Genomic DNA, 12,926 nt, shown 5'->3' on the forward strand with positions numbered 1-12,926 from the left:
TTACATTTTTAATGGGGAAGTAATCTTTGTCGTGCATTATTATTTACTTTTGAAAGAAACTGCTTCTAGGCTACAAGTGGCAATTGTTGAACAGGCTTTACCTAATGCATGAGGTGATGCTAATAGGCAAATGATTGAAGTTGATGCAATGTGAGTTCAACTTTACTGGGAAAAGGGCATCTTGCCCTCCTTCTTAGCTCTTTGTTTTGCAAGAATTACTTTATTTGTGCAAAAATTATGCTACTGGGATGGGAGATAGTTACTTGTTGAAAAAATAAGAGGATGTTTTGTTCAAATGTTTTATATGTTAATGGGAGAATCCTAGACCACTTGCTGATAAGGAGCCAAGGCATAAATTAGGATGTGGAGCAGATTAAGACAGTGCCCAGAATGGAGCTTGCATAGGATTCTGGGCAAAGTTAGTGTTGCCACTGACCAAGATCAAATGAAAAAAAAGGGAAGAAGAAGAAGAAGGGAGCATTAGTTTTTTATGGGTAGCAAATATTTTAACTTCGCATGAGGTGTTCCTACTTCTAGTGAAAAGGTGGTAACCTGATCTTTCATGGAACGATATGTGCAAAAGATACTTAAATTATTAACTATTTTATACTCCACCATTCTATTTTGTCCAACCTTTCAGAATGGTTGTAAAACACAACAAAGTTAATTCGATTAAAGGCAAACAGTATTTAAATAATTAGTAATTGATTGGTGAAAGAGATGTGTTTCTTGCCACTTTCCTAAACAGTGAAAGTGTGGAATCTATATAAAACAGGGTCTTCATTCCATAGTGTGGGAGCTGTATTAAAAACAAAACAAATCTCTTTTCCCAAATCTTTGATAGTTGAGCTTCTGGCAAGTAGGGCTTCTTCAGAAGAGCCTCTTTTGCTGATGTAGGAAATCAGACAAGTTAATAAAACTTGGCTTCATTCTGTTATTTGAGAGTATGGTGATGTTTAGTTAAGGAATATGATTCTATAGCATCATCATCATCATCATCATCATCATCATCCATTAAACATGAAACTCAGTCAACTGAACATTCAGAAACACATCACAAATAACATTGACTGGTGCTAATGGTTGATACGGGTTGCTGTCACTGTCCTAGGTATCAACCAAGTATCTTAAGATGTATGATGTGCCAAGTAGCGTAGTTTTTTGCTGTTCTACTAGTGTTATTGCAGGAAGCTGCAATTTCTTTATGTGTTTTGTAAACTTCTTGGACATGGTACCAAGTGCCCTGATGACAATGAGTATTACTGTTTTATGAGTATCACTGTTTATTGTTGTTGTTGTATGGCATAGTTACATTAGTCAGGAGACTACAATGCCAATGCACAGACATAGTTTGGCTGCCAATTTACTAGATCTGTTGTGGTACATGCTCATATCCATCCCAAGTTGTACCACAGAAGAGCAAGTTAGCTTTCCACAAGAAAGAAAGACGAGTGGCTCTTCCTTCAGCATCATCCAAGCCCCCCTCCCTCTGTTGGAACAGCCTTGCAAATGAGCATCACAACCAGGAAGGTTCAGAGTTGGCAGAAATCCAGCTCCCTGCACAAAGCACCAGCTCTTCTCCCCATAGTAGTGGTACCTATTTATCTACTTGCATAGAACATGCTTTCCAACTGCTAAGTGAGCAGAAGCTATGAGGCACAGTGGCTCAGTGGCTTAATGTAAGTGTTAGTCTAAGTGCTATTACTAATGATGCTGGAGATGGTGTCTGCTTCAGTGGTTCGAGCCCTATCACTGTGTGGTGGGGTAAGCTGTTGTCACTTCCCCACCACTTAGTAATACATTTAAAACCCTGCTACAAATTGAGGGTTCCCAGTTTTCAAAAGCATTTCATTTAAGATTGGGATAACAGCTATTTTTGAAAATATTATTTATCATTTTCTAGTTTCTCCATAACCTAAAGCTGCTAAGAATTCAGAAATGCTCAGGGATAATATTGATCAATGACGTAGCATTCTTTGTTGGATCAAAATCAGTTGTGTGTAAACTTTAATCAAATGCCTGAAGCTGTTTGCAGGTTTTTTTCTCAGCACATGTGACAAAAATATCCCAGATATAATGTCTTCATACCAAAAAATGGTCAAGGAGGCTATGGTCAACAGAAAGCAGCTATTTTACTACACCTGTGCAGGTGGATTCCCAAGCAAATGAGAATCTCTACAAGGTGCAGAGGCACACCTTAAATACACGAAATGACGTATCATATTCGTCATAACATGGATAAAAAAATACAATTTTGTGCACAAAATACAAGTGCAAAGTACATGGAAATTCCCCAAATGTTCCAAAGGACCTCACTTTCCTAGAACTAAACAATAAGATCATTACCAGCTTCCTGCAAAATATGTCCTATTGCTCCCTGTTACAAAGGGAGGGATCAGGCTATTCTTGATCAGGTCACTATAACTTTCTGATTATGCTCCAACCTGTGATTTTCCAGAAAAGCTTACTTGCTGGTCAGATATTCAAGATGGAGTCTATCAGGTTCCTCAAATAACCTCATCTAATTTACCCAAATAATTCAGGGCCCAAGCCTTATTCTCTCAGCACAACTATATAATATTGTTCAATTGCCTTGGATCAGAGCCATCTGTTTTTGATCAGATTTAAACTACCAATTTACTTGATTATTTAGAGATTTCTATTATGATTGCTTAATGAAGTCAATTGTTTTAGTTTTGACTGAATAAAACAAATAGATTTTACCTGAAAAATGTGTGAGAAACTTATTGTATTCTTGTTGTGATCACTCAGAGGGTATTCTACTTCATATAATACAGTATAAACTTCCCAGCTATTGGCAAGATTTTGATTTATGAGTGATCCATCAACTTTTTATGAGTTTTATACTGCATTCTCCAGCTAGAATGGCAGCTTTATAGAGTTACTTAGGAACAAAGGTGAATCCCGGTTCTCATGAAATAATTATAAAATAAGAGAGAGAGAGAGAGATGAACAAAAATAATGGTACAGTGGGGAAAATGATGTGGGCAAAATATGACATATATCTAAAGCTTGTTTTTAGATGGAAACATCATCAATAGGCATGCTGTCTCTTAGAACTAGAAATCTGTTATCTCTGTTTTTTTGATATGTCACAGAAAAATGTATTTGCTTGCTATATTCAGGAAACAAGCAATATATTAAGAGTGCAGGAAAATACTTGGTATGGATTTTGACTGTTGAGTACAGAAATTATTACCTAATTTTGATTTGTACACATGATGTACCAGCTTAATGTGAAGCCAGAGAAATACTACATAGTAAATGGTAAGTCAATTTAAATTTTACTCATGCTACTGATGTTAAGGCTTTCTATTAGGCATGGCTAGTAAGCTCCCACTTAGCTCTGTATTCCTAAGCAGATGCAAGAAACTTCAGTTGCAGTTAAGAATATATTTCCATCTATAGAATTAATATGATTCTTGAAGCATTTTCTATCTCTGAACTTATGACTACAGGAGCCCATTCTGCAAATACATAGATCGTGTTATGCTCCCAAGTTATCAACGTTCCTTCAGTTTGGGATGTCTTGCAGAAAGTTCTGTTATCAGAAACCACCAGTATTCATTTTTATTTATTACAGTGTTTACTAATAGTAAGCTGCCTAGATTTGCCTCTTGGTGAGTTGGGTGGCATATATTTTATTTATTTATTATTTATTAATAAAATTTATAGGCCGCCCAATCCTGAAGGACTCCGGGCGGCTATAAATTTCATAATAAATAATAAAACAAATTGGCAAAAATTTAGCAATGAGGCATGATTCAACTTGCTATCCATGTTCCATATTCTGTTTTAGACAATACTTTTGTGGAAGTATTTTTTCTTGAGCTAATATAAACAACAACCATTTGAACTGTCAGCTCCTTGTCTATTGTAGCTAACACACTTATTTTACCACTGTCACCAGTTCTGTTCTCTCCAGAAAACTGCTCTTGAATTTAATCTCTTCTGTTCATCCTTTTACAAGAGAAATAGTTTACCCAATGCTTGACTATGTTATTGGAAGTGAAGATAAAAAGCAGTTGGCTTCAGTGAGGCACAGTGGTGAATTGTTCTTGTTCCTGATCTCTTAATATTCAGTGTGATTCTGAAGATTTTCATTCATCCAGACTACAGAGCTGATTATTACTTTTGTGATTCAGGATTCCCTTTCTGGGACCAAAGTCATGTTATAGAGATGCAGAGGGTTAGGTTAGAGCAAAAGTGCACAACACAGTACTGCTATATCCACTCTCCTTGCAACATTGGTTCTTACCATTTTAACCTCCACAAAGAATTCACCACAATCTGATTTATTTAGTTTGCTCTTCTTCCATTGAACTCTTCCAATACCCATTCTCAGAAGAGATTCTCATTTCATAACAAGAATATTTCCTACAATTTATTGCAATTTGATAAGTCATTTCTGTCTTCTTCAGATTCATCTTTGAGTGGCTACCATTTTCTTTTCCTGTTGGGAAATGTTAACCTTTATGCAAGAGAGTTGCTCTCCATAGCAGATGCATGGGTTCTTGGTATCCAGTAGTTGGGACCAATGGTTGAGGGACAAGACTTCCAGGTCACCTACTGTGACAGTTGAGATCCTGTAGCATCGGCAGTTCTCCACTATTACTGAAGTCACCAAAAGAGGGAATGTCTGGTACTGAGATTACCTACATCATGGTACTCTGAAATCCTTTAAAAGCTCTGCAACTTCTATCTAATCGTTTTTTAAATGGAAGGATCACAAGGAAGACCTTGACCATGAATAAATTTAGCCCAGTTGACAATGAAGGTTTCAAACTAGATTCCATGGTTTGCAGATATTTGATAGCTGCTTTGGCATTGGAATTTCAAACCACCAAGCATATGCAATTTGGTAGGTATCAACTATTTTTGTGGGAGAAGATAGCATCCCTAGTGACCTTGCTACAGTGGAGAATTAGGAAGCAGCAAACATTTCCTTGAGGAAATATACACCCTTATTGGAGCTAGAAAACTCACACTATGCAATTAAGAGGAACTCCAATAGCATGCATTATTGAAATCAACAACCTTGCATGTGACTTTATAATACTGGCTATTTTTTTGGAAAGGCCTGTTTAGTACCATAGACGATGAGTCTCAACTGAATGCAGAAATGGAAGGCCAAAGCTCACTGTGTGAGATGTTACAACAACGAAACCAAGGCTTCCTCATAACAGACTTTGCTCTGAGAAAGGCAGCATCTTCATTTCATTTCATTTCATTTATTATATTTATATGCCGCCCTTTTCCCCTGAAGGGGACTCAGGGCGGCTAACAAATCAAATCAGGGAAGGGGGGGTACAGACAAAAAATAAAAAACGAAACATAACAATACATAATTTAAAAACACACAACAGTCATACCATTCGAGACGGGGGCAACAGCTCTTTAGCCCCAGGCCTGTTGGAACAGCCAGGTTTTAATGGCTTTGCGGAAGACCTGGAGGGTGGTGAGGGTTTGAATCTCCACAGGGAGTTCGTTCCAAAGGGTCGGAGCAGCCACAGAGAAGGCTCTCCTCCGGGTAGTCGCCAGTCGACACTGGCCGGCGGATGGAATTCGGAGGAGGCCTAATCTGTGGGATCTAATCGGTCTAGTGGAGGTAATTGGCAGCAGGCGGTCTCTCAAGTACCCAGGTCCAATACCATGAAGGGCTTTATAAGTGACGACTAGCGCCTTGAAGCGTATCCGGAGACCAATAGGCAGCCAGTGCAGCTCGCGGAGGATAGGTGTTACGTGGGTGAACTGAGGTGCATCTTGGATTTGATTGTTCCACATTAGGCTTCTCTGATGCCTCAGATGAAGTAAAATCATATGATTGGATATTATAGGTAATCGTTGCTTAGTGACCACAATTGGGACCAGAATCTCTGTCATTGGGTGAAGTTAGCACTATTTCTAAGGCGGTTGCAATTTTGAATGGGCACTAAATGACCACTTGTAAGTCAGAGACTACCTGTAATTAGGAATGAATGAAGTTTCTGTTGCTGGGTGATACTTAGATGCTTAGTGGTGACAGTTGCAGCACTTCTGGTTGCTGTTGTTAAGCGAATCCTGTGCTGATGTTAAGCACAATGTCATATTCCCTATTGACATTGCTTGTCAGAAGCTGACTGTGAAGGTTGCAAATGGTGATCACCTGGATATAGTTATCTGTAATGTCATAAAATTGATCCAGTCGCCAGGTGCTTGGATCACAGTTGCATAGTCTTGGGGATGCTGCAACGGCCACAACTATGACCAGTTTTAAGTATCACTCATTCGGTGCTTCATTCATGGTTGCTGAGTGAGAGGTCATTAAAGGAGGGCTACCTGTAACCATCATGCAAGCAGGAGAAGCTTTGTAGCTTGTTTAATCCTTGACACTTTGGGAAATGAATAATGCAGCTAGCCTTCCACAAGGCACAGTGCTAGGAGTAATGGTAATAGAATAGGAAATGACAACCTAATTAAAGCAAATCGGCAAAGGAAATTCTCCTTCTTAACTTTAAGCCCCAAAGCAGACATGAAACTGAGGTGAGGAGTGGGTGAGCAACACCTGGTGTAAAAACCAGTTAGCTATTATAGGAAGGAAAAAAAAATCTGTACCATGTGCTCATTGTACAAAGCATGGGAGGGAAGGTGTCAATCATTGTTTGGAGAAAGATGAGTATGAAGAGGAGTCATACTGTCCAATCAGCCCTTGAAGGCTGATTCTGCACTTGTTCATTTATATGTTGGTATTAAGTCGTTCACTAATAACTGCAGTACTCACTTCTGTTTAAATTACACAGTGGACTAACAAGAATTTCTGCTCTTGACTTGGGTTGGAAGTAAGTAACATTTCAGTTGGTTCAGATGCTATCTTCTATCCAGATTTACTGCTTTTTAGCTTTGCTATTATTTCCCCCTACTAGTCTTGATTACAAAGGAAACACAGAGAATGATTTTTTCTATTACAAGCTTCATCCTTCACCATAAAGCCATTTTGTTGACAGTAGCTGGTACTGTTGCCAAGCGCACACGCAAAATGGGGCATTATAACTGCCTATCAAGAGGCAGACACCAGTCAAAAGATTCCCAGATGATATAATAATATGTCTCTTTGATTTTTCCTCGGTGTATTTGTTCATAAATCCCCAAGGTGATACCTGCTTCCCCCAAAGTATATATATATGGCAACTAGAATGCTCTTCCATAACCGAGTAAATAGACACTTCAGATTCTGGTTCATTTGACATTGTTGCAGGAAACCTTATACAATTGAGCCTACTTGACTTATTATCGGCATTTAGCAGACATATTAGTGGAAAGTATTGCATTAAGGTTATTTTGGTGCATAGTGAGATAGATCAGAAACAGTGGAAATTCCTTGCTGTACAGTATTCCGCATCCATTATTCATAGCTTGAATTGAAATGCCATGTGTAATGTAAGGAAGTCTATGGAAGAATAACTCCAGCAGCTTTATAAGTTCCTTGTGATAGATTGTGCTACTTTGAATTGTGACACCCAGACTTGGCATGTTAGTTTGTAGAGAAGCAAGTATCCTTCTGTAACAAAGAGTCTATGGGAGCTCAGCACTTGGCAGCTGCAATATATACTGAACTAGAATAACTGGGTTATCCACATAGATACCTGAGCTATGCTTTCAGATACTGGCAAATTTCTGTGTGTACCTATTCTTGGATTATATGTAAAGGGAAAGTTATAAAACAAGACCTAAGTCAAATTTCCATGTAGACAAGGAATTGGAGAACTAGAGCGAAGTTCCTTGAAGATGGCCTTCAGTATGAATCTGAAAGATCAGAAGACCTCTGGTTTGGTTAATCAACCCAGATTTGATCGTGCAACATTATCCTGGGACACATATTCACCTTCATTCGTGACTGGAGAATTACTTAAGTACTTTGCTGTCATTGAAAATACAAAGATACGAGTTCACAATTAGATGGGGAGAGCGGAAGACCACACAACTTCCATTTTTTCTTCTTATTTGATTCAGAAATAAAGACAGAAATTAGCAGTTGGATATAAGCCAAGCCTTATCAGAGTATGTCAGCTGCTTCATTTTTTCACCAACTTCAACATTGTTGTTTGCATTTTTAGTGGGCATTTTCCCACCTCTTGATTATAGCCTGAAACAATCTAAAGTAATAGCACCAAATGAGCACTTTTTCTGTTCTCCAGGCTTGCATTTATTCTGAGAAGCATTCTAAGGAAGCAAATCTTAACACTACAGATACTGTGTACCTAACATACACATGTTCCTAATATATGTGTACATCCCCTAGGTCTTACTTCCTATACTATATCTGTTAGTGAATGGATGGGGCAGACTCAGGCTAACAGTAACAACAGCTCTTTATTAGTCAATACTATGTACACACCAGCAAAGACTCTGTCTGGCAGCAGCCCTTCTATAGGGAGCTGTCAGATGTCTTAACCAATCACCTTTGAGTATTTTCCCACTGGATCAGAGGACCTTGGGGGAAACTACCATACTGTCTGTCAGTATGTAACACCCCTCCCTTCTTAGTTGGGCTGATCCAGCTGGTTACATACTCACGCAGGTAGGCAGGTTTTCTGATGACTGGCTCTGACCTGTGCAGTTCAGTCAGCACTGGAACTTTGGACAGGTCAGATGGATCTATTGCCTCTCTGGCTTCGCCTGGTGGAAGCACCTGGAATTTTCAACAGGGCATGGCTGGAGTTTCTTGTGCCAGTTCACTTGGAACTCACTGCGGCTCTGCAACCTCACCAGATATGTAACCTGGTACCTTCGGGCTTGAGTTATCTGTGGAAGGAGTGAATTCATGCTCCTTTTGGGTAGGGCTTTGGCTGACTCTTGGAGTTACCTCTGGCTGCCTAAGATTGGAGTTGGAGATGCAGCCTTGGAGCTGGTCAATGTGCCACCTCCAAATTCTACCATCCTCGACCTCCAACTGGTAAGAGTGAGGTCTGGTAATTCCTGTTACCGTGACAGGGATCCAGAGAGCCCCCCCTGTTAGTTGTGGAAGTAAATTCGATCCCCTATGCTAAATTGTCTGATTTTTGCCAGTCGAATCTGGGGAAGTCGAGGCAGAATAGTTTGGGTGTAGTCGGTCTAAGGAATTGGGCCAGGCAAAATCAGTGTGCACCCTCGACCAAGGTGACTGAAGCCTTTCCCATTCCTTAGCGGGTGCCTCTGGGGGAGCTGGTCTAGACTCCTGGAACCGTGTTCAGGTAGCCACCCACTCTTCTATTTCCCGGTCCATGTTAGACCACCACACGTAACTTCTTGCCAAAGACTTCATTCATCTGGACAATTCCAGGATGCCCTATGTGCAAGGCCTCTAATACTGCAACTCCCAGTTTGGGTGGAACAACAACCCTGTGTGTCCCCCCCTCCCCGAAGACAATCCTGCAATACAGATAACTCATCTTTTTTGGTTACAAATGCTTTAAACTCAGACCCAACCGGCCCTTGGGCCACCCTCTCCACACCCAGTTCAAAATTTGAGAGACTATTTTGTCAGTGGCAGGTGACCTCACTTGATTTTATTTATTTGTTTGTTTGTTTGTTTGTTTATTTATTTATTTATTAAATATATTTAATAATATATTGACACTGGGCCAGCCTCCAAACAGTCAATGAGCAAAACCGGGGTGTCAGGGATTAGATCTTCCAACAGCTCAGGAAGTGGGCACGTGCTATAAGCATCAGGGTGTCCCAAAATTTTCCCTGGTCTGTGAACGAGGTGGTAGCTGTAGGCCACGAGGAAAATAGTTCATCATGTCATCCACAGTGACAGTGATGCAGGAGTTGGTTGGTCCCCTGCCAACAGCTCCAGCAATAGTTTATGGTCTGTGATGACCTCAAAGTCCCAGTCATACAAATACTCATGGATCCTTTTACCCCAGCAACTGCAGCCAAAGCCTTTCTGTCCAGCTGGCTATAATTGTGCTTGGCCACTGACAGGGTCCTTGAATGGGGGCTTCAGTTCCATTGGGCATGCGGTGGCTGAGGACTGTGCAGACACCGAAAGGAGAGGTGTCGCAAGTCAGGACAAGGCAAAGTCTGGTTATATTGGACCAGGAACGTGTCCGCTGACAGCAGTCTTTTAACCACAGCAATAAGAGGTGGCCTCGGCCTTTCTCCAAGTCCATCTGGCATTCTTGCCAAGGAGCCAATGCAAAGGCTCAGAGACAGTAGCTTTCTGTTTAAGAAAGACACTATAAAAATTGAGAAGTCCGAGGAATGCCTGCAGCTCAGTCTGATTGTGAGGTTGGGGGAGGGGGGGTCTTCCTGGATAGCTTTGATTTTTTTATTTGTTGGGAGAATTCCAGAGCCGTCAATCAAATACCCCAGGAATTCAACCCTTGGAACATTAATTTGGCAGTTTTCTCTTTTTAAACAGAGACCTTTTTTTGCTAATTCTGGTCAAAACAGTTCATAATCTTTAAAAAAGTTGCTCCTTATTTTCAGCCAATACCAAGATGTCGTCAAAATATGGGACAACACCTGGTATCCCCTGCAAAAGCCGTTCCATGATGCTTTGGAACAGTCCAGGGGCGATCCTAACTCCGAATTGTAGCCAGATGCATTTAAATGCACCCTTATGTGTCACAATGGTTTGGGCCTCTGCTGTGGTGCCATCTACAGGCAATTGCTGGTATGCCTGCGCCATATCTAATTTAGCAAATACTTTTTCTGGGCCAAAGGAGTGAAGTAAATGCTGGACAATGGGCACCGGATAAGCGCTCTGTTGTAGGGCCTTATTTATGGTGCATTTATAGTCCACACAGATGTGGACAGGCCCATCAGACTTGATCAGGATCACTATAGGGGTCTCCCAGCGTGTGTGATCAATCAGCTCCAGAATCCCCTGGCCAATTAGTTTGTCAAACTCAAGGTCAATTTTTCGATGGAGGGCAAAAGGGACCCTCTGGGGATTTAACCTAATGGGGGCAACGTTGGGGTTCAAATTAAATGAAATTGGGGCCTCCACATACTTGCCTACACTGGTGCTGAAGACGTCCTCGAACTCTCGCATTAGCTCTTCGGTGCTGTCGTCTTTAATGGTGTTGATGCCGGTCACCCTCAAGCCCAGGGATTCAAACCAGTCTAAGCCTAGGAGGCTCTGCAGGGCACCACTGATCATGGTAATAGGAAGCATGCCATCAAATTTTTTAAATTGCACCCAGAAAGTGCCTTGACCCAAAACATCGGTTCCCCTGGTAGTTGCTTAGGCATATCTCTGGAACCCTCAGCTTGTGCTTCCGTAGATTAGGGATGCCCTTTTTCAATGTGGCCCAGGACATGATGGTCAGCGATGAGCCAATATCTATTTCCATGCTGCATGGAGATCCTTCAAGGAGGATGGAGATCCGTAATTTCTTGTTCCATGGGGTGCTTGCATGCCCAATGGTTGTTTGGAATGTGTCTTTGGCATTTGTGTTCTCTGCAGTCTGCTGCGGCTTCCATTGCTCTCAGCGGGGTGGATGTGGCCTTGCAGCCTGCGGAGCCTGGGTTTTCCGGGGTGTTGGAGTTAGAAACTCACTCCTGCAGGCTCTTGCAATGTGCCCTCTGCAATTGCAGCATTGGCAGATGGCATCTCAGAAACGGTAGGCAGATCACTGGTGGTTTCCTCCACAGCCGACACAAGGCGGGAAATGGGGTTCAAATTCTTGCGCCATTCTCCACTTCTCTCTATGCTTGTGGTAGACCTCGTCCTCGCTGTCAGAGAGGTCTCACTCTGTAGTCTTGCGATGCACTTCGGCTGCTCTGCACGTGCTCTTGGGGCTGTTTGCCTCTTCAGCATTTCCATTGACTTGATTAAGGAGTTTGTTGCTCTGGCCTTGTCTAATGCGATTTGCAGTGTAAGGTTGCTTTTTGCCAGCAACCTTTGCTGTAGGTTGATGTCTCACACCCCACAAATGATTCTATCTAGTAGCAGTTTATCGAGATTGCAAAACTCGCAATATGCTGCAGCCTTACGAAGCGCGGCAACATATTGGTTGATCGTTTCGCCTTCCTTCTGGTTATGGAGGTTGAATTCATGCCTCTGCACATATTTAGACAGTTTGGGCATGTAGTGTGTCTTCAGCATCTGTTGAAGCACCGACCAAGTGACTGACTGTACCGGCGTTGGCTCGGATAGGTCCTTGGCGGTGTCGAATACCTCTGGCCCACAGTAGCTCAGGAACATGGCTTTCTTCCAGCTCCGGACAGGCCCAGGAGGTCATTGGCTTCGAGAAAGTGTTCGAACCTCATCATATACGAGTCCCAGTGTTTGTGGCTGGGTCATACGGAGCTGGTGGGGTGTACGTAGTCATCTTGATTCAGTCAAAGCATTTTTGAAATTGCCACTTAAAGATGGCCATTTGATGCCACGTTTAGCTCCGGGCTGGATTGTGTTGCTGGATTGTCAGTCAGCTCTTTTTGTGCCTAGTTGCCTTCCAATCCCATCCTCGTCACCAGTGTTAGATTGGGTGAATGGATGAGAAAGACTCAGGCTAACAGCAACAACAGCTCTTTATTAGTCAATACTATATACAATCCAGCAAAGATTTTGTCTGGCAGCAGCCCTTTTATAGGGAGCTGTCAGACATCTTAACCAATCACCTTTGAGTATTTTCCCACTGGATCAGAGGACCTTGGGGGAAACTACCATGCTATCTGTCAGTATGTAACAATATCTGTTCCTTTTTAGCACTCTAGATCTAAGAAAAGTGCTTAGTTGATTAGTTGACACTGTCTTATTCACTCTCAAGTGGAACAGGTGATAGGACAAGAGCTTTGTAAGACAAACACTTGTTCTTATTATTTGCTACCATCCTCTCACATGTTCAATCCTAGCCAAATTTTAGGCTTATCCTAAGTTGCCTTGGTGGTTCAGTGGCTAAGATGCTGAGCTTGTTGATCAGAAAGGTCAGAAA

The 12,926-nt window shown here is 41.6% G+C and overlaps 1 protein-coding gene and 1 pseudogene across 1 annotated transcript in view; one reads left to right on the forward strand and one right to left on the reverse strand.

Moving 5' to 3' along the window:
- TSPAN4 (tetraspanin 4) overlaps positions 1–12,926 on the forward strand; it is a 741,621-nt gene that overhangs the window by 263,721 nt on the left and 464,974 nt on the right. The gene's annotated exons all lie outside the window — the stretch shown is intronic.
- On the reverse strand, positions 11,478–12,323 carry LOC148049568 (uncharacterized; annotated as a pseudogene).

Source organism: Thamnophis sirtalis, unplaced genomic scaffold (genome assembly GCF_051295495.1).
Source record: "Thamnophis sirtalis isolate CommonGarterSnake01/CBP01778 unplaced genomic scaffold, rThaSir2_p1.2 scaffold_1, whole genome shotgun sequence".
Classification (NCBI taxonomy): Eukaryota; Metazoa; Chordata; class Lepidosauria; order Squamata; family Natricidae; genus Thamnophis; species Thamnophis sirtalis.